The following is an 18,948-nucleotide window of genomic DNA, read 5'->3' on the forward strand; positions in this document are numbered from 1 at the left end:
AGCAAAAGTGTACAGGTTAAAGAGCGTTGAACGAACGAACGAATGAATGAATGAATATTTGAGCACCTTTTTCGTCTATGAACTATGTAAAGTTGATCAACATGCGGTCACACAGTAAACAATAAACTGTAAACAGAACCAAACGCTCTCGTGCCACAGCTGCGCGCGATCAACAGCCAATCAGCGCATCGCTGTCCTCGCGCTTCCTTTCCCTCCGAGCATTTTTGCGCGCGCGCTTGCTGAGGCGTGGCTGATGCGATTACAGCTCATTAACGGCTGATTACAGCTCCGCTTCCGGTCTGGGAAGTTGATTAATAACGATGGAATTCGGTGTAGACCATGAAGAAGTAGTTACAACAGAGCCGGAGAGTGAAGAAGCAGATGAGAAGTTTTACACGAAAAGGTAACGGATACTGCTAACTTACACAGCTAATTTAACTCCACAGCTAATTTAACTCCACAGCTAGTTTAACTCCACAGCTAGTTTAACTCCACAGCTAGTTTAACTCACAGCTAGTTTAACTCACAGCTAGTTTAACTCCACAGCTAATTTAACTCCACAGCTAATTTAACTCCACAGCTAGTTTAACTCCACAGCTAGTTTAACTCCACAGCTAGTTTAACTCACAGCTAGTTTAACTCACAGCTAGTTTAACTCCACAGCTAATTTAACTCCACAGCTAATTTAACTCCACAGCTAGTTTAACTCCACAGCTAGTTTAACTCCACAGCTAGTTTAACTCACAGCTAGTTTAACTCGCAGCTAATTTAACTCCACAGCTAGTTTAACTCACAGCTAGTTTAACTCCACAGCTAATTTAACTCCACAGCTAATTTAACTCCACAGCTAGTTTAACTCCACAGCTAGTTTAACTCCACAGCTAGTTTAACTCACAGCTAGTTTAACTCGCAGCTAATTTAACTCCACAGCTAGTTTAACTCACAGCTAGTTTAACTCGCAGCTAATTTAACTCCACAGCTAGTTTAACTCACAGCTAATTTAACTCCACAGCTAGTTTAACTCGCAGCTAGTTTAACTCGCAGCTAGTTTAACTCGCAGCTAATTTAACTCCACAGCTAGTTTAACTCCACAGCTAGTTTAACTCCACAGCTAGTTTAACTCACAGCTAGTTTAACTCGCAGCTAATTTAACTCCACAGCTAGTTTAACTCGCAGCTAATTTAACTTGCAGCTAATTTAACTCCACAGCTAGTTTAACTCGCAGCTAATTTAACTCCACAGCTAGTTTAACTCCACAGCTAGTTTAACTCACATCTAATTTAACTCGCAGCTAATTTAACTCCACAGCTAGTTTAACTCGCAGCTAGTTTAACTCGCAGCTAGTTTAACTCGCAGCTAATTTAACTCCACAGCTAGTTTAACTCGCAGCTAGTTTAACTCGCAGCTAATTTAACTCCACAGCTAATTTAACTCCACAGCTAGTTTAACTCGCAGCTAATTTAACTCGCAGCTAGTTTAACTCACAGCTAGTTTAACTCACAGCTAGTTTAACTCGCAGCTAATTTAACTCCACAGCTAGTTTAACTCGCAGCTAGTTTAACTCACAGCTAATTTAACTCACAGCTAGTTTAACTCACAGCTAGTTTAACTCCACAGCTAGTTTAACTCCACAGCTAGTTTAACTCACAGCTAGTTTAACTCCACAGCTAGTTTAACTCACAGCTAGTTTAACTCACAGCTAGTTTAACTCCACAGCTAATTTAACTCCACAGCTAGTTTAACTCCACAGCTAATTTAACTCCACAGCTAGTTTAACTCCACAGCTAGTTTAACTCACAGCTAGTTTAACTCCACAGCTAGTTTAACTCCACAGCTAATTTAACTCCACAGCTAGTTTAACTCACAGCTAGTTTAACTCCACAGCTAGTTTAACTCACAGCTAGTTTAACTCCACAGCTAGTTTAACTCGCAGCTAGTTTAACTCACAGCTAATTTAACTCACAGCTAGTTTAACTCACAGCTAGTTTAACTCACAGCTAGTTTAACTCCACAGCTAGTTTAACTCCACAGCTAGTTTAACTCACAGCTAGTTTAACTCACAGCTAGTTTAACTCACAGCTAGTTTAACTCACAGCTAGTTTAACTCCACAGCTAATTTAACTCCACAGCTAGTTTAACTCCACAGCTAATTTAACTCCACAGCTAGTTTAACTCCACAGCTAGTTTAACTCACAGCTAGTTTAACTCCACAGCTAGTTTAACTCCACAGCTAATTTAACTCCACAGCTAGTTTAACTCACAGCTAGTTTAACTCCACAGCTAGTTTAACTCACAGCTAGTTTAACTCGCAGCTAATTTAACTCGCAGCTAGTTTAACTCGCAGCTAGTTTAACTCGCAGCTAGTTTAACTCGCAGCTAATTTAACTCGCAGCTAATTTAACTCGCAGCTAATTTAACTCGCAGCTAATTTAACTCGCAGCTAATTTAACTCCACAGCTAATTTAACTCCACAGCTAATTTAACTCCACAGCTAGTTTAACTCACAGCTAGTTTAACTCCACAGCTAATTTAACTCCACAGCTAGTTTAACTCACAGCTAGTTTAACTCACAGCTAGTTTAACTCACAGCTAATTTAACTCCACAGCTAGTTTAACTCCACAGCTAGTTTAACTCCACAGCTAGTTTAACTCACAGCTAGTTTAACTCCACAGCTAGTTTAACTCACAGCTAGTTTAACTCACAGCTAGTTTAACTCACAGCTAGTTTAACTCACAGCTAATTTAACTCACAGCTAGTTTAACTCCACAGCTAATTTAACTCCACAGCTAGTTTAACTCCACAGCTAATTTAACTCCACAGCTAGTTTAACTCACAGCTAGTTTAACTCCACAGCTAATTTAACTCCACAGCTAATTTAACTCCACAGCTAGTTTAACTCCACAGCTAGTTTAACTCCACAGCTAGTTTAACTCCACAGCTAGTTTAACTCACAGCTAGTTTAACTCACAGCTAATTTAACTCCACAGCTAATTTAACTCCACAGCTAGTTTAACTCCACAGCTAGTTTAACTCCACAGCTAGTTTAACTCACAGCTAGTTTAACTCGCAGCTAATTTAACTCCACAGCTAGTTTAACTCACAGCTAGTTTAACTCCACAGCTAATTTAACTCCACAGCTAATTTAACTCCACAGCTAGTTTAACTCCACAGCTAGTTTAACTCACAGCTAGTTTAACTCACAGCTAGTTTAACTCGCAGCTAGTTTAACTCGCAGCTAGTTTAACTCACAGCTAGTTTAACTCGCAGCTAATTTAACTCCACAGCTAGTTTAACTCACAGCTAATTTAACTCCACAGCTAGTTTAACTCACAGCTAGTTTAACTCGCAGCTAGTTTAACTCGCAGCTAATTTAACTCCACAGCTAGTTTAACTCCACAGCTAGTTTAACTCCACAGCTAGTTTAACTCACAGCTAGTTTAACTCGCAGCTAATTTAACTCCACAGCTAGTTTAACTCACAGCTAATTTAACTCCACAGCTAGTTTAACTCACAGCTAGTTTAACTCCACAGCTAATTTAACTCCACAGCTAATTTAACTCCACAGCTAGTTTAACTCCACAGCTAGTTTAACTCCACAGCTAGTTTAACTCACAGCTAGTTTAACTCCACAGCTAATTTAACTCCACAGCTAATTTAACTCCACAGCTAGTTTAACTCCACAGCTAGTTTAACTCCACAGCTAGTTTAACTCACAGCTAGTTTAACTCGCAGCTAATTTAACTCCACAGCTAGTTTAACTCACAGCTAGTTTAACTCCACAGCTAATTTAACTCCACAGCTAATTTAACTCCACAGCTAGTTTAACTCCACAGCTAGTTTAACTCCACAGCTAGTTTAACTCCACAGCTAGTTTAACTCGCAGCTAATTTAACTCCACAGCTAGTTTAACTCACAGCTAGTTTAACTCGCAGCTAATTTAACTCCACAGCTAGTTTAACTCACAGCTAATTTAACTCCACAGCTAGTTTAACTCGCAGCTAGTTTAACTCGCAGCTAGTTTAACTCGCAGCTAATTTAACTCCACAGCTAGTTTAACTCCACAGCTAGTTTAACTCCACAGCTAGTTTAACTCACAGCTAGTTTAACTCGCAGCTAATTTAACTCCACAGCTAGTTTAACTCACAGCTAATTTAACTTGCAGCTAATTTAACTCCACAGCTAGTTTAACTCGCAGCTAATTTAACTCCACAGCTAGTTTAACTCCACAGCTAGTTTAACTCACATCTAGTTTAACTCGCAGCTAATTTAACTCCACAGCTAGTTTAACTCGCAGCTAGTTTAACTCGCAGCTAGTTTAACTCGCAGCTAATTTAACTCCACAGCTAGTTTAACTCGCAGCTAGTTTAACTCGCAGCTAATTTAACTCCACAGCTAATTTAACTCCACAGCTAGTTTAACTCGCAGCTAATTTAACTCGCAGCTAGTTTAACTCACAGCTAATTTAACTCCACAGCTAGTTTAACTCACAGCTAGTTTAACTCGCAGCTAGTTTAACTCGCAGCTAATTTAACTCCACAGCTAGTTTAACTCCACAGCTAGTTTAACTCCACAGCTAGTTTAACTCGCAGCTAGTTTAACTCGCAGCTAATTTAACTCCACAGCTAGTTTAACTCACAGCTAATTTAACTCCACAGCTAGTTTAACTCACAGCTAGTTTAACTCCACAGCTAATTTAACTCCACAGCTAATTTAACTCCACAGCTAGTTTAACTCCACAGCTAGTTTAACTCCACAGCTAGTTTAACTCACAGCTAGTTTAACTCCACAGCTAATTTAACTCCACAGCTAATTTAACTCCACAGCTAGTTTAACTCACAGCTAATTTAACTCCACAGCTAGTTTAACTCACAGCTAGTTTAACTCCACAGCTAATTTAACTCCACAGCTAATTTAACTCCACAGCTAGTTTAACTCCACAGCTAGTTTAACTCCACAGCTAGTTTAACTCACAGCTAGTTTAACTCCACAGCTAATTTAACTCCACAGCTAATTTAACTCCACAGCTAGTTTAACTCCACAGCTAGTTTAACTCCACAGCTAGTTTAACTCACAGCTAGTTTAACTCGCAGCTAATTTAACTCCACAGCTAGTTTAACTCACAGCTAGTTTAACTCCACAGCTAATTTAACTCCACAGCTAATTTAACTCCACAGCTAGTTTAACTCCACAGCTAGTTTAACTCGCAGCTAGTTTAACTCGCAGCTAATTTAACTCCACAGCTAATTTAACTCCACAGCTAGTTTAACTCGCAGCTAATTTAACTCGCAGCTAGTTTAACTCACAGCTAATTTAACTCCACAGCTAGTTTAACTCACAGCTAGTTTAACTCGCAGCTAGTTTAACTCGCAGCTAATTTAACTCCACAGCTAGTTTAACTCCACAGCTAGTTTAACTCCACAGCTAGTTTAACTCGCAGCTAGTTTAACTCGCAGCTAATTTAACTCCACAGCTAGTTTAACTCACAGCTAATTTAACTCCACAGCTAGTTTAACTCACAGCTAGTTTAACTCCACAGCTAATTTAACTCCACAGCTAATTTAACTCCACAGCTAGTTTAACTCCACAGCTAGTTTAACTCCACAGCTAGTTTAACTCACAGCTAGTTTAACTCCACAGCTAGTTTAACTCACAGCTAGTTTAACTCCACAGCTAATTTAACTCCACAGCTAATTTAACTCCACAGCTAGTTTAACTCCACAGCTAGTTTAACTCCACAGCTAGTTTAACTCACAGCTAGTTTAACTCCACAGCTAATTTAACTCCACAGCTAATTTAACTCCACAGCTAGTTTAACTCCACAGCTAGTTTAACTCCACAGCTAGTTTAACTCACAGCTAGTTTAACTCGCAGCTAATTTAACTCCACAGCTAGTTTAACTCACAGCTAGTTTAACTCCACAGCTAATTTAACTCCACAGCTAATTTAACTCCACAGCTAGTTTAACTCCACAGCTAGTTTAACTCCACAGCTAGTTTAACTCACAGCTAGTTTAACTCGCAGCTAATTTAACTCCACAGCTAGTTTAACTCACAGCTAGTTTAACTCGCAGCTAATTTAACTCCACAGCTAGTTTAACTCACAGCTAATTTAACTCCACAGCTAGTTTAACTCACAGCTAGTTTAACTCGCAGCTAGTTTAACTCGCAGCTAGTTTAACTCCACAGCTAGTTTAACTCCACAGCTAGTTTAACTCCACAGCTAGTTTAACTCACAGCTAGTTTAACTCGCAGCTAATTTAACTCCACAGCTAGTTTAACTCACAGCTAATTTAACTTGCAGCTAATTTAACTCCACAGCTAGTTTAACTCGCAGCTAATTTAACTCCACAGCTAGTTTAACTCCACAGCTAGTTTAACTCACATCTAGTTTAACTCGCAGCTAATTTAACTCCACAGCTAGTTTAACTCGCAGCTAGTTTAACTCGCAGCTAGTTTAACTCGCAGCTAATTTAACTCCACAGCTAGTTTAACTCGCAGCTAGTTTAACTCGCAGCTAATTTAACTCCACAGCTAATTTAACTCCACAGCTAGTTTAACTCGCAGCTAATTTAACTCGCAGCTAGTTTAACTCACAGCTAGTTTAACTCCACAGCTAGTTTAACTCGCAGCTAATTTAACTCCACAGCTAGTTTAACTCGCAGCTAGTTTAACTCGCAGCTAATTTAACTCACAGCTAGTTTAACTCACAGCTAGTTTAACTCACAGCTAGTTTAACTCCACAGCTAGTTTAACTCCACAGCTAGTTTAACTCACAGCTAGTTTAACTCCACAGCTAGTTTAACTCACAGCTAGTTTAACTCACAGCTAGTTTAACTCCACAGCTAATTTAACTCCACAGCTAGTTTAACTCCACAGCTAATTTAACTCCACAGCTAGTTTAACTCACAGCTAGTTTAACTCGCAGCTAGTTTAACTCGCAGCTAATTTAACTCCACAGCTAGTTTAACTCCACAGCTAGTTTAACTCCACAGCTAGTTTAACTCACAGCTAGTTTAACTCGCAGCTAATTTAACTCCACAGCTAGTTTAACTCACAGCTAATTTAACTTGCAGCTAATTTAACTCCACAGCTAGTTTAACTCGCAGCTAATTTAACTCCACAGCTAGTTTAACTCCACAGCTAGTTTAACTCACATCTAGTTTAACTCGCAGCTAATTTAACTCCACAGCTAGTTTAACTCGCAGCTAGTTTAACTCGCAGCTAGTTTAACTCGCAGCTAATTTAACTCCACAGCTAGTTTAACTCGCAGCTAGTTTAACTCGCAGCTAATTTAACTCCACAGCTAATTTAACTCCACAGCTAGTTTAACTCGCAGCTAATTTAACTCGCAGCTAGTTTAACTCACAGCTAATTTAACTCCACAGCTAGTTTAACTCACAGCTAGTTTAACTCGCAGCTAGTTTAACTCGCAGCTAATTTAACTCCACAGCTAGTTTAACTCCACAGCTAGTTTAACTCCACAGCTAGTTTAACTCGCAGCTAGTTTAACTCGCAGCTAATTTAACTCCACAGCTAGTTTAACTCACAGCTAATTTAACTCCACAGCTAGTTTAACTCACAGCTAGTTTAACTCCACAGCTAATTTAACTCCACAGCTAGTTTAACTCCACAGCTAGTTTAACTCCACAGCTAGTTTAACTCACAGCTAGTTTAACTCCACAGCTAATTTAACTCCACAGCTAATTTAACTCCACAGCTAGTTTAACTCCACAGCTAGTTTAACTCCACAGCTAGTTTAACTCACAGCTAGTTTAACTCGCAGCTAATTTAACTCCACAGCTAGTTTAACTCACAGCTAGTTTAACTCCACAGCTAATTTAACTCCACAGCTAATTTAACTCCACAGCTAGTTTAACTCCACAGCTAGTTTAACTCCACAGCTAGTTTAACTCACAGCTAGTTTAACTCGCAGCTAATTTAACTCCACAGCTAGTTTAACTCACAGCTAGTTTAACTCGCAGCTAATTTAACTCCACAGCTAGTTTAACTCACAGCTAATTTAACTCCACAGCTAGTTTAACTCACAGCTAGTTTAACTCGCAGCTAGTTTAACTCGCAGCTAGTTTAACTCCACAGCTAGTTTAACTCCACAGCTAGTTTAACTCCACAGCTAGTTTAACTCACAGCTAGTTTAACTCGCAGCTAATTTAACTCCACAGCTAGTTTAACTCACAGCTAATTTAACTTGCAGCTAATTTAACTCCACAGCTAGTTTAACTCGCAGCTAATTTAACTCCACAGCTAGTTTAACTCCACAGCTAGTTTAACTCACATCTAGTTTAACTCGCAGCTAATTTAACTCCACAGCTAGTTTAACTCGCAGCTAGTTTAACTCGCAGCTAGTTTAACTCGCAGCTAATTTAACTCCACAGCTAGTTTAACTCGCAGCTAGTTTAACTCGCAGCTAATTTAACTCCACAGCTAATTTAACTCCACAGCTAGTTTAACTCGCAGCTAATTTAACTCGCAGCTAGTTTAACTCACAGCTAGTTTAACTCCACAGCTAGTTTAACTCGCAGCTAATTTAACTCCACAGCTAGTTTAACTCGCAGCTAGTTTAACTCGCAGCTAATTTAACTCACAGCTAGTTTAACTCACAGCTAGTTTAACTCACAGCTAGTTTAACTCCACAGCTAGTTTAACTCCACAGCTAGTTTAACTCACAGCTAGTTTAACTCCACAGCTAGTTTAACTCACAGCTAGTTTAACTCACAGCTAGTTTAACTCCACAGCTAATTTAACTCCACAGCTAGTTTAACTCCACAGCTAGTTTAACTCCACAGCTAGTTTAACTCCACAGCTAGTTTAACTCACAGCTAGTTTAACTCCACAGCTAGTTTAACTCCACAGCTAATTTAACTCACAGCTAGTTTAACTCCACAGCTAGTTTAACTCCACAGCTAGTTTAACTCACAGCTAGTTTAACTCGCAGCTAATTTAACTCGCAGCTAATTTAACTCGCAGCTAGTTTAACTCGCAGCTAGTTTAACTCGCAGCTAATTTAACTCGCAGCTAATTTAACTCCACAGCTAGTTTAACTCCACAGCTAGTTTAACTCCACAGCTAATTTAACTCCACAGCTAGTTTAACTCACAGCTAGTTTAACTCACAGCTAGTTTAACTCACAGCTAGTTTAACTCCACAGCTAATTTAACTCCACAGCTAATTTAACTCCACAGCTAGTTTAACTCACAGCTAGTTTAACTCACAGCTAATTTAACTCCACAGCTAGTTTAACTCCACAGCTAGTTTAACTCACAGCTAGTTTAACTCACAGCTAGTTTAACTCACAGCTAGTTTAACTCACAGCTAGTTTAACTCACAGCTAATTTAACTCACAGCTAGTTTAACTCCACAGCTAATTTAACTCCACAGCTAATTTAACTCCACAGCTAGTTTAACTCCACAGCTAGTTTAACTCACAGCTAATTTAACTCACAGCTAGTTTAACTCCACAGCTAGTTTAACTCACAGCTAGTTTAACTCCACAGCTAGTTTAACTCCACAGCTAGTTTAACTCCACAGCTAGTTTAACTCACAGCTAGTTTAACTCCACAGCTAGTTTAACTCACAGCTAATTTAACTCACAGCTAGTTTAACTCCACAGCTAGTTTAACTCCACAGCTAGTTTAACTCCCAGCTAGTTTAACTCCACAGCTAGTTTAACTCACAGCTAATTTAACTCACAGCTAGTTTAACTCACAGCTAGTTTAACTCACAGCTAATTTAACTCACAGCTAGTTTAACTCACAGCTAATTTAACTCACAGCTAGTTTAACTCCACAGCTAGTTTAACTCCCAGCTAATTTAACTCCACAGCTAGTTTAACTCACAGCTAGTTTAACTCCACAGCTAGTTTAACTCACAGCTAGTTTAACTCACAGCTAGTTTAACTCCACAGCTAATTTAACTCCACAGCTAGTTTAACTCCACAGCTAGTTTAACTCACAGCTAGTTTAACTCACAGCTAGTTTAACTCACAGCTAATTTAACTCACAGCTAGTTTAACTCCACAGCTAGTTTAACTCCACAGCTAGTTTAACTCCACAGCTAGTTTAACTCACAGCTAGTTTAACTCCACAGCTAGTTTAACTCCACAGCTAGTTTAACTCACAGCTAGTTTAACTCACAGCTAGTTTAACTCACAGCTAGTTTAACTCCACAGCTAGTTTAACTCACAGCTAATTTAACTCACAGCTAGTTTAACTCCACAGCTAATTTAACTCCACAGCTAGTTTAACTCCACAGCTAGTTTAACTCACAGCTAATTTAACTCCACAGCTAGTTTAACTCACAGCTAGTTTAACTCACAGCTAGTTTAACTCACAGCTAGTTTAACTCACAGCTAATTTAACTCCACAGCTAGTTTAACTCCACAGCTAGTTTAACTCCACAGCTAGTTTAACTCCACAGCTAGTTTAACTCCACAGCTAGTTTAACTCACAGCTAGTTTAACTCACAGCTAGTTTAACTCACAGCTAGTTTAACTCACAGCTAATTTAACTCACAGCTAGTTTAACTCCCAGCTAATTTAACTCCACAGCTAGTTTAACTCCACAGCTAGTTTAACTCCACAGCTAGTTTAACTCACAGCTAGTTTAACTCCACAGCTAGTTTAACTCCACAGCTAGTTTAACTCACAGCTAGTTTAACTCACAGCTAGTTTAACTCACAGCTAGTTTAACTCACAGCTAGTTTAATTTAACTCCACAGCTAGTTTAACTCGCAGCTAGTTTAACTCGCAGCTAGTTTAACTCGCAGCTAGTTTAACTCGCAGCTAATTTAACTCACAGCTAATTTAACTCGCAGCTAGTTTAACTCCGCAGCTAGTTTAACTCCGCAGCTAGTTTAACTCCGCAGCTAGTTTAACTCGCAGCTAGTTTAACTCGCAGCTAGTTTAACTCACAGCTAGTTTAACTCACAGCTAGTTTAACTCACAGCTAGTTTAACTCACAGCTAGTTTAACTCACAGCTAATTTAACTCACAGCTAGTTTAACTCACAGCTAGTTTAACTCACAGCTAGTTTAACTCCACAGCTAGTTTAACTCACAGCTAGTTTAACTCAGCTAGTTTAACTCACAGCTAATTTAACTCCACAGCTAGTTTAACTCCACAGCTAGTTTAACTCCACAGCTAGTTTAACTCCACAGCTAGTTTAACTCACAGCTAGTTTAACTCACAGCTAGTTTAACTCCACAGCTAGTTTAACTCCACAGCTAGTTTAACTCACAGCTAATTTAATTTAACTCCACAGCTAGTTTAACTCCACAGCTAGTTTAACTCCACAGCTAGTTTAACTCACAGCTAATTTAATTTAACTCCACAGCTAGTTTAACTCCACAGCTAGTTTAACTCCACAGCTAGTTTAACTCCACAGCTAGTTTAACTCACAGCTAATTTAATTTAACTCCACAGCTAGTTTAACTCGCAGCTAGTTTAACTCGCAGCTAGTTTAACTCGCAGCTAATTTAACTCGCAGCTAGTTTAACTCCACAGCTAGTTTAACTCCACAGCTAATTTAACTCCACAGCTAATTTAACTCACAGCTAATGTAACTCCACAACTAGTTTAACTCCACAACACAAGTAGTTTAACTTCACAACTATTTTAACTCCACAGCTAATTTAACTTACACAGCTAGTTTAACTCCACAACACAACTAGTTTAACTCCACAGCTAGTTTAACTCCATAACTAATTTAACCTACACAGCTAGTTTAACTCCACAATTAGTTTTATCACAACTAATTGAACTCCACAGCTAGTTTAACTCCACAGCTAATTTAACTCCACATATCTAGTTTAACTTACACAGTTAGTTTAACTCCACAGCTAATTTAACCTACACAGCTAGTTTAACTCCACAACACAACTAGTTTAACTGCACAACTAGTTTAACTCCACAACACAACTAGTTTAATTCCACAGCTAATTTAACTGCACAACAGAACTAGTTTAACTCCACAGCTAGTTTAACTCCACAACTAATTTAACCTACACAGCTAGTTTAACTCCACAATTAGTTTTATCACAACTAATTGAACTCCACAGCTAGTTTAACTCCACAGCTAATTTAACTCCACATATCTAGTTTAACTTACACAGTTAGTTTAACTCCACAGCTAATTTAACCTACACAGCTAGTTTAACTCCACAACACAACTAGTTTAACTCCACAACTAGTTTAACTCCACAACTAGTTAGGGTTTTGCTGGGATTTGAACCTGGTTCGTTGGTGTGATAATCCAGCAAACCCCCACTAGGCCACCAGGGGGATGACTCAAATGCAGAGGCGTGAGGCAGAAGTAGAAAAAGTATCAAAAGGTTTATTTATACTATATACACACACTATATACAATCCAGGGTAAAACAAAAAACAAAAAAAAAAAACCAGAGTATAATCCAACACTGGGAAGACAAAGGGAAAAATAAAATACCCAAAAGTTCAAAGTCCAAAAAGGAAAAGGCAAAAATGCAAAAGCTCAGAAGATCCAAAAACACAGTCACTACTAAATCCAAAAGAAAAGCAAAGTGCAAAACAAAGAACACAGTACAGAGGCAACTGGAGATAAACATAACAGCACAAAGACTCCGTGACAAGAGGACTGAACTCAGGGGTTATAAATACACAAACTAAATTGAACACAGGTGAAGATAATCAGGACTAAACAGGCAATTAACACAAACACAAAACACAGGAACAGTGGCGGCCTCTAGAGGCCAAAATAAACATGACACGAAAAGGAAATAACAGCGGCCTCTAGAGGCCAAAACAGTCCTAGTCCTAACAGGACCCCCCCCCAGGAGCGTCTCCTGACGTTCCCAGGGCGATCCGGATGGGCCGAATGGAAGTCCCGACACAGTTCTTTATCTAGGACATCCCGAGCAGGAACCCAGCAGCGCTCCTCAGGACCATAGCCCTCCCAGTCCACCAGATATTGCAACCCGCCACGGACCCGGCGGGAGTCAAGCAGGCGATGCACAGTGAACACAGTCTGCCCCTGGAAGATGCGGGGGGGTGGGGGGTTCCTAGGGGCAGGGGCATACGTAGACGTCAGTACGGGCCGCAACAGGGAAACATGGAAAGTGGGGTTGATCCTCAGAATCCGGGGCAACTGGAGCCGGTAGGAGACAGGGTTCACCCTGCGCACCACCTTGAAGGGGCCAATGTAGCGAGGAGCAAGCTTGCGGTTCTCCACCTGCAGCGGAAGGTCCTTAGTGGACAGCCAAACCTGCTGCCCAGGGCGGAAAGCGTGTGCAGGTCTTCTATGGCGGTTGGCCTGAGTCTGGTTGGTTCTGGAGGTCTATATGAGGGTCTTCCTGACCTTGCTCCAGGTCTTGCGACACCGTCTCACATATTGGTTGACCGAGGGCACCCCCGCGTCCTCCTCCTGGTCCGGGAACAGAGGTGGCTGGAACCCGAATTGGCACTGGAATGGCGACAGCTTGGTGGCCGATGACTGCAGGGTGTTGTGGGCGTATTCCGCCCATGGCAGCCAGGTGCTCCACGAAGTCGGGTTATCCATAGCCAGGCCTCGCAGGGTGGTTTCCAGGTCCTGGTTGAGCCTCTCCGTCTGACCATTGGACTGTGGGTGAAACCCAGAGGAGAGGCTGGCAGTGGCTCCGATGACCTTGCAGAACCCGTGCCACACTCGGGAGGAGAACTGGGGCCCTCGGTCTGAGACGATGTCCTGTGGAAGACCAAAGACTCGGAAGACATGAGTAAACATAAGTTTCGCTGTTTCAAGAGCAGAGGGGAGTTTGCACAGTGGTATGAAGCAGCAGGCCTTGGAGAATCTGTCAACTATGACCAAAATGACCGTGTTACCTTGTGACTCAGGGAGACCCGTGATGAAGTCGACTGCCACGTGCTACCAGGGACGCCGGGGAATGGTCAGAGGATGCAGGAGACCCTGGGGACGCTGTCGTGGGTTCTTGGTTCTGGTGCAAACCTCACAGGACAGGACAAATGACCTTACTTCCTTCTCCATGTTAGGCCACCAGAAGTGTCTTGTCAGGAAGTCCAGGGTCCTCCGGGCTCCCAGGTGGGCGGTGAGAGGGGAAGAGTGACCCCACTGGAGAACCTTGGCCCGGGCTTGATGTGGGACGTACAAGAGGCCCGGTGGCCCCGTCCCAGGACCGGGGTCCTGGCGTTGGGCTCGTCGGACAGCCTCCTCAATACCCCAGCGGACAGGGGCCACAATCCGGGACACAGGGATAATAGGCCCGACTTCATTCTCCCTGTTAGTGGCAGAGAACAGCCTGGACAGTGCGTCAGGTTTGGTGTTCTTGGAGCCGGGGCGGCACGAGAGGGTGAAGTCAAACTGACTGAAAAACAGGGCCCACCTAGCCTGTCGAGGGTTCAGTCTCTTGGCTTGCTAGAGGTACTCCAGGTTCTTGTGGTCAGTCCAAACCAGGAATGGATGTTGCGCTCCCTCCGGCCAGTGCCTCCACTCCTCAAGGGCCAGTTTGGCCGCTAGCAGTTCTCGATCCCCCACATCGTACCGGGACTCCGCAGGACTCAGGCGGTGGGAGAAGTAAGCGCAGGGGTGCAGCTTTCCTTCCGAATGTTGAGAGAGCACCGCGCCGACACCACTGTCCGAGGCGTCCACCTCCACGATGAATGGTTGGGAGGTGTCCGGGAGGACCAGAATGGGTGCCGTGCAGAAGCGGTCCTTGAGGTCTTTGAACGCCTTTTCCGCCTGAGGAGACCAGCCATAAGATCCACCTGTCCCTTTGGTGAGGTCTGACATGGGTGCTGCTACAGAACTGAAGTTCCTGATGAACTTGCGGTAGAAGTTAGCGAATCCTAAGAACCGCTGAACCTCCTTAACGGACTTGGGAGTAGGCCAGTCCCGGACGGCCAGGGTCTTGGCAGGGTCCATTTGGAGTTGGCCTGTCCGTACAATAAATCCCAGAAAGGAGACCTCGGGAACATGAAATTCGCATTTCTGGGCCTTGGCGAACAGATTGTTCTGTAGCAGCCTCTGGAGAACCTGGCGGACATGGTGGCGGTGCTCCTGCACGGTCTTGGAAAAGATAAGGATGTTGTCAAGGTAGACAAAAACGTACAGGTTAATCATGTCCCTTAAGACGTCGTTGATTAGGGCCTGAAAAACAGCTGGTGTGTTGGTGAGTCCGAAGGGCATCACCTGGTATTCGTAGTGCCCAGACGGGGTGTTAAAGGCAGTCTTCCACTCGTCTCCCTGTCGGATACGGATGAGGTGGTATGCGTTCCGTAGGTCCAACTTGGTGAAGACGGTGGCGCCTTGGAGCAGGTCGAAAGCAGTGGACATCAGCGGAAGGGGATATCGGTTGCGCACAGTGATCTTGTTCAGTCCCCTGTAGTCAATACATGGTCGGAGCCCCCCATCCTTCTTGCCGACAAAGAAGAAGCCGGCACCAGCAGGTGAGGTGGAGGGTCGAATGAACCCAGAGACCAGGGCGTCTTTGAGGTATTCCTCCATGGCCTTGCGTTCTGGCTGAGAGAGGGAAAACAGTCTGCCACGAGGAGGGGTAGTCCCAGGGAGCAAGTCGATGGCACAGTCGTAGGCCCGGTGCGGAGGAAGAACGGCGGCCCTGCTCTTTCTGAATACCTCCTTGAGATCCCAGTACTCTGTGGGAACTTGAGATAACTCGGTGAGATCAGGGGGCTCGGCAGGAGACACAGGAGAGCTAGAGAGCAGACAAGAGGCATGGCATGCAGGGCCCCATTCCACAACCTGGCTTGTTACCCAGTCTATGCGAGGGTTGTGGCGAGTAAGCCAAGGAATGCCTAGAATAACTGGGAACTCAGGTGAAGGAATCAGGTGCAGGGATATTTCTTCCTTGTGACCTTGAGACTGGAGGAAGACTGGAGAAGTAACTTGGGTGACTCTTCCATCACCTAACGCTTGGCCATCGAGGGCAGACACAGACAGTGGGACTTCAAGAGGTGCAGTCGGAATATTGATGCTTTGGGTGAAGTGAATATCCATAAAGTTCCCAGCCGCCCCTGAGTCTAACAAAGCTTGACAAGAGTGGACAGACTCACCCCAGGAGATGGAGACCGGGATGTAGATTCCTTGGCCAGGGAGTCCGGGAGAGAGGGTAGGCCCCGTCACAACCCTCCCTCGGCTGGACGGGGCGGTCCTTTTCCCAAGAGTTCGGGACATGATGCTCGGAAGTGACCAGGCTTGCCACAGTAGATGCAGCACTTGTCCCTCCTTCTGCGCTCCCTCTCAGATGCGGAGAGGCGAGTACGACCCACTTGCATGGGTTCTGGACAGTCACTGAAGGAGGTAGACGGTTTCCAGGTAGAGGTAGGGAGGCTGGGGGGGCTCAAGGCTTGGTGGCGTTCTCTCATCCTGTTGTCCAGACGAATAGCATGTGAGATGAGGGTTTCGAGGTCACTTGGGCATCCAATAGAGGCCAGACCGTCCTTGATGGGGTCAGACAGACCATGGTGGAAGGCTGACACCAGGGCAGTCTCGTTCCATCCACTTACTGCTGTGAGCGTTCGGAACGAGATGGCGTAATCTGCGACGCTTCCTCCTTGCCGGATGGACATGAGCTTTTGGGCTGCGTCGGTACTGATGTCCGCCTGATCGAAGACCCGAAGCATCTCTTCAGAAAACAGCTGGAAATCAAGGCACTCAGGTCCCTGTCTTTGCCAGATAGCAGTAGCCCAGGCTCGCGCCTTACCAGCTAATAAGGTGATCACAAAGGCAATCTTGCGGCGATCCGTAGTGTAGGTGGTAGGCTGAAGCTCAAAGGTGAGTTGACACTGGGTAAGGAACTCTCGGCACTCACTGTGCTTGCCGTCGTACCTCTGTGGTGCAGGAAGGCTGGGTTCCCGAGGTGAAGAAGGCAGCATGGCAGGAGGCACAGGAGCAGGAGCGGGAGCTGGATCAGGAGATGCAGGCAGAGATGTCAGCTGTGCCAGGGTTTTCCCGATTTGCTGAAGCAGTTCCTTGTGACGAGCAAGGGCCTCACGTTGGCTGGTGAGCGTACGTCCATGAGCATCCATGGTCGCTCCGAAGCGTGTCAAAGCTGCCGTAATTCCCTGAAGGTTGGCCGGGTAGACAGTTGAAGCAGCCTCTGCTGAGTCGGTCATGACGGAGTCTTTCTGTTAGGGTTTTGCTGGGATTCGAACCTGGTTCGTTGGTGTGATAATCCAGCAAACCCCCACTAGGCCACCAGGGGGATGACTCAAATGCAGAGGCGTGAGGCGGAAGTAGAAAAAGTATCAAAAGGTTTATTTATACTATATACACTATATACAATCCTGGGCAAAACAAAAAACAAAAAAAAACCCAAAGAGTATAATCCAACACTGGGAAGACAAAGGGAAAAATAAAATATCCAAAAGTTCAAAGTCCAAAAAGGAAAAGGCAAAAATGCAAAAACTCAGAAGATCCAAAAACACAGTCACTACTAAATCCAAAAGAAAAGCAAAGTGCAAAACAAAGAACACAGTACAAAGGAAACTGGAGATAAACATAACAGCACAAAGACTCCGTGACAAGAGGACTGAACTCAGGGGGTATAAATACACAAACTAAATTGAACACAGGTGAAGATAATCAGGACTAAACAGGCAATTAACACAAACACAAAACACAGGAACAGTGGCGGCCTCTAGAGGCCAAAATAAACATGACACGAAAAGGAAATAACAGCAGCCTCTAGAGGCCAAAACAGTCCTAGTCCTAACACAACTAGTTTAACTCCACAGCTAATTTAACTTACACAGCTAGTTTAACTGCAAAACAGAACTAGTTTAACTCCTCAGCTAGTTTAACTTCACAACTAATTTAACCTACACAGCTAGTTTAACTCCACAATTAGTTTTATCACAACTAATTGAACTCCACAGCTAATTTAACTCCACATATCTAGTTTAACTTACACAGTTAGTTTAACTCCACAGCTAATTTAACCTACACAGCTAGTTTAACTCCCCAGCTAGTTTAACTCCCCAACTAATTTAACTTACACAGCTAGTTTAACGCCACAGCTTGTTTAACTCCACAGCTAAGGCCATCCTTTAAAAAAAATCCGTTTCCTGTCCACCGGGTGAGCAAAAAAAATTTCAGTCGGGAGGGAGGGATTTTTTTTTTTTAATATGGATGGATAAGAAATCGCAATGCTGTTTGCTTTTTCTTTCAGTACTTTTTTATTATTAAAGCAGACACATTTAATAAAATGACAGTTTAATCAACTGAAACTTGTACAAAAACTTTAAGTTAGCATTTTAAATGCTGACTGCAACATTTGCAAAACTTTTACAAAGGTACTTAAAATGTCCGATACACTGACTTTTTGTAGTTCTAAATCGACCGTTAGGTCTAGTTCGGATGAAATTACACTATTAAAATGATCACTGAATGATTTGTTTTTCTGAATCTTTACTATTTTGTTGTTTGCTAGAATACCATTTTTGCGATTTCACACTTAAGCAAATGTTTGAAAACTCCGGATCTCCTTCCTTCATGGTGGCTGCCATTTTTTTGTGCCGCACGGCCAGCGCTCGAAACTAACGGTGTCCCGACGTCCCGGGGACCGTAAAAAATGTCATCGGGACACAAAATTATCATATCTGGGACAATCCCGGGACAATGGAAAAAAATAGATCTAGAAAAAAGTTCTACATTAATATTATTTACAAAGCCGTAACACATACGTAGACATTCACCTAATTTGTCAATTTTAATTTTAAAACGTTAACAGCGAAAAATACATAGTAGCTACACTTTCGATGCACCTGCATCCGTAGGCTGCAGAGCAGCGCATTCTGTTCTAGAATCTTCGGCCGGTGTCCGCATTATATGGACTTGGAATGGAATTGCTAGCGCACACGCTGCGCCGACTCTTGCCAGAACAAAAATGCTTAAGTGGTTGAAGCGGACCGACCGCGGGGAAGAAACTGAAAGCCCAGACATAACG

The 18,948-nt window shown here is 43.0% G+C and overlaps 1 protein-coding gene across 1 annotated transcript in view; it reads left to right on the forward strand.

Annotated features, from left to right (window-relative positions):
- The first annotated feature begins 353 nt into the window (after positions 1 to 353).
- ankrd31 (ankyrin repeat domain 31) overlaps positions 354 to 18,948 on the forward strand; it is a 79,783-nt gene continuing 61,188 nt past the window's right edge. The window contains exon 1 of the mRNA XM_060906967.1: positions 354 to 403. The gene's annotated coding sequence lies outside the window, so the exon portion shown is untranslated. The remainder of the gene's footprint in view (positions 404 to 18,948) is intronic.

This window comes from Neoarius graeffei, chromosome 24 (assembly GCF_027579695.1).
Source record: "Neoarius graeffei isolate fNeoGra1 chromosome 24, fNeoGra1.pri, whole genome shotgun sequence".
Taxonomy (NCBI): Eukaryota; Metazoa; Chordata; class Actinopteri; order Siluriformes; family Ariidae; genus Neoarius; species Neoarius graeffei.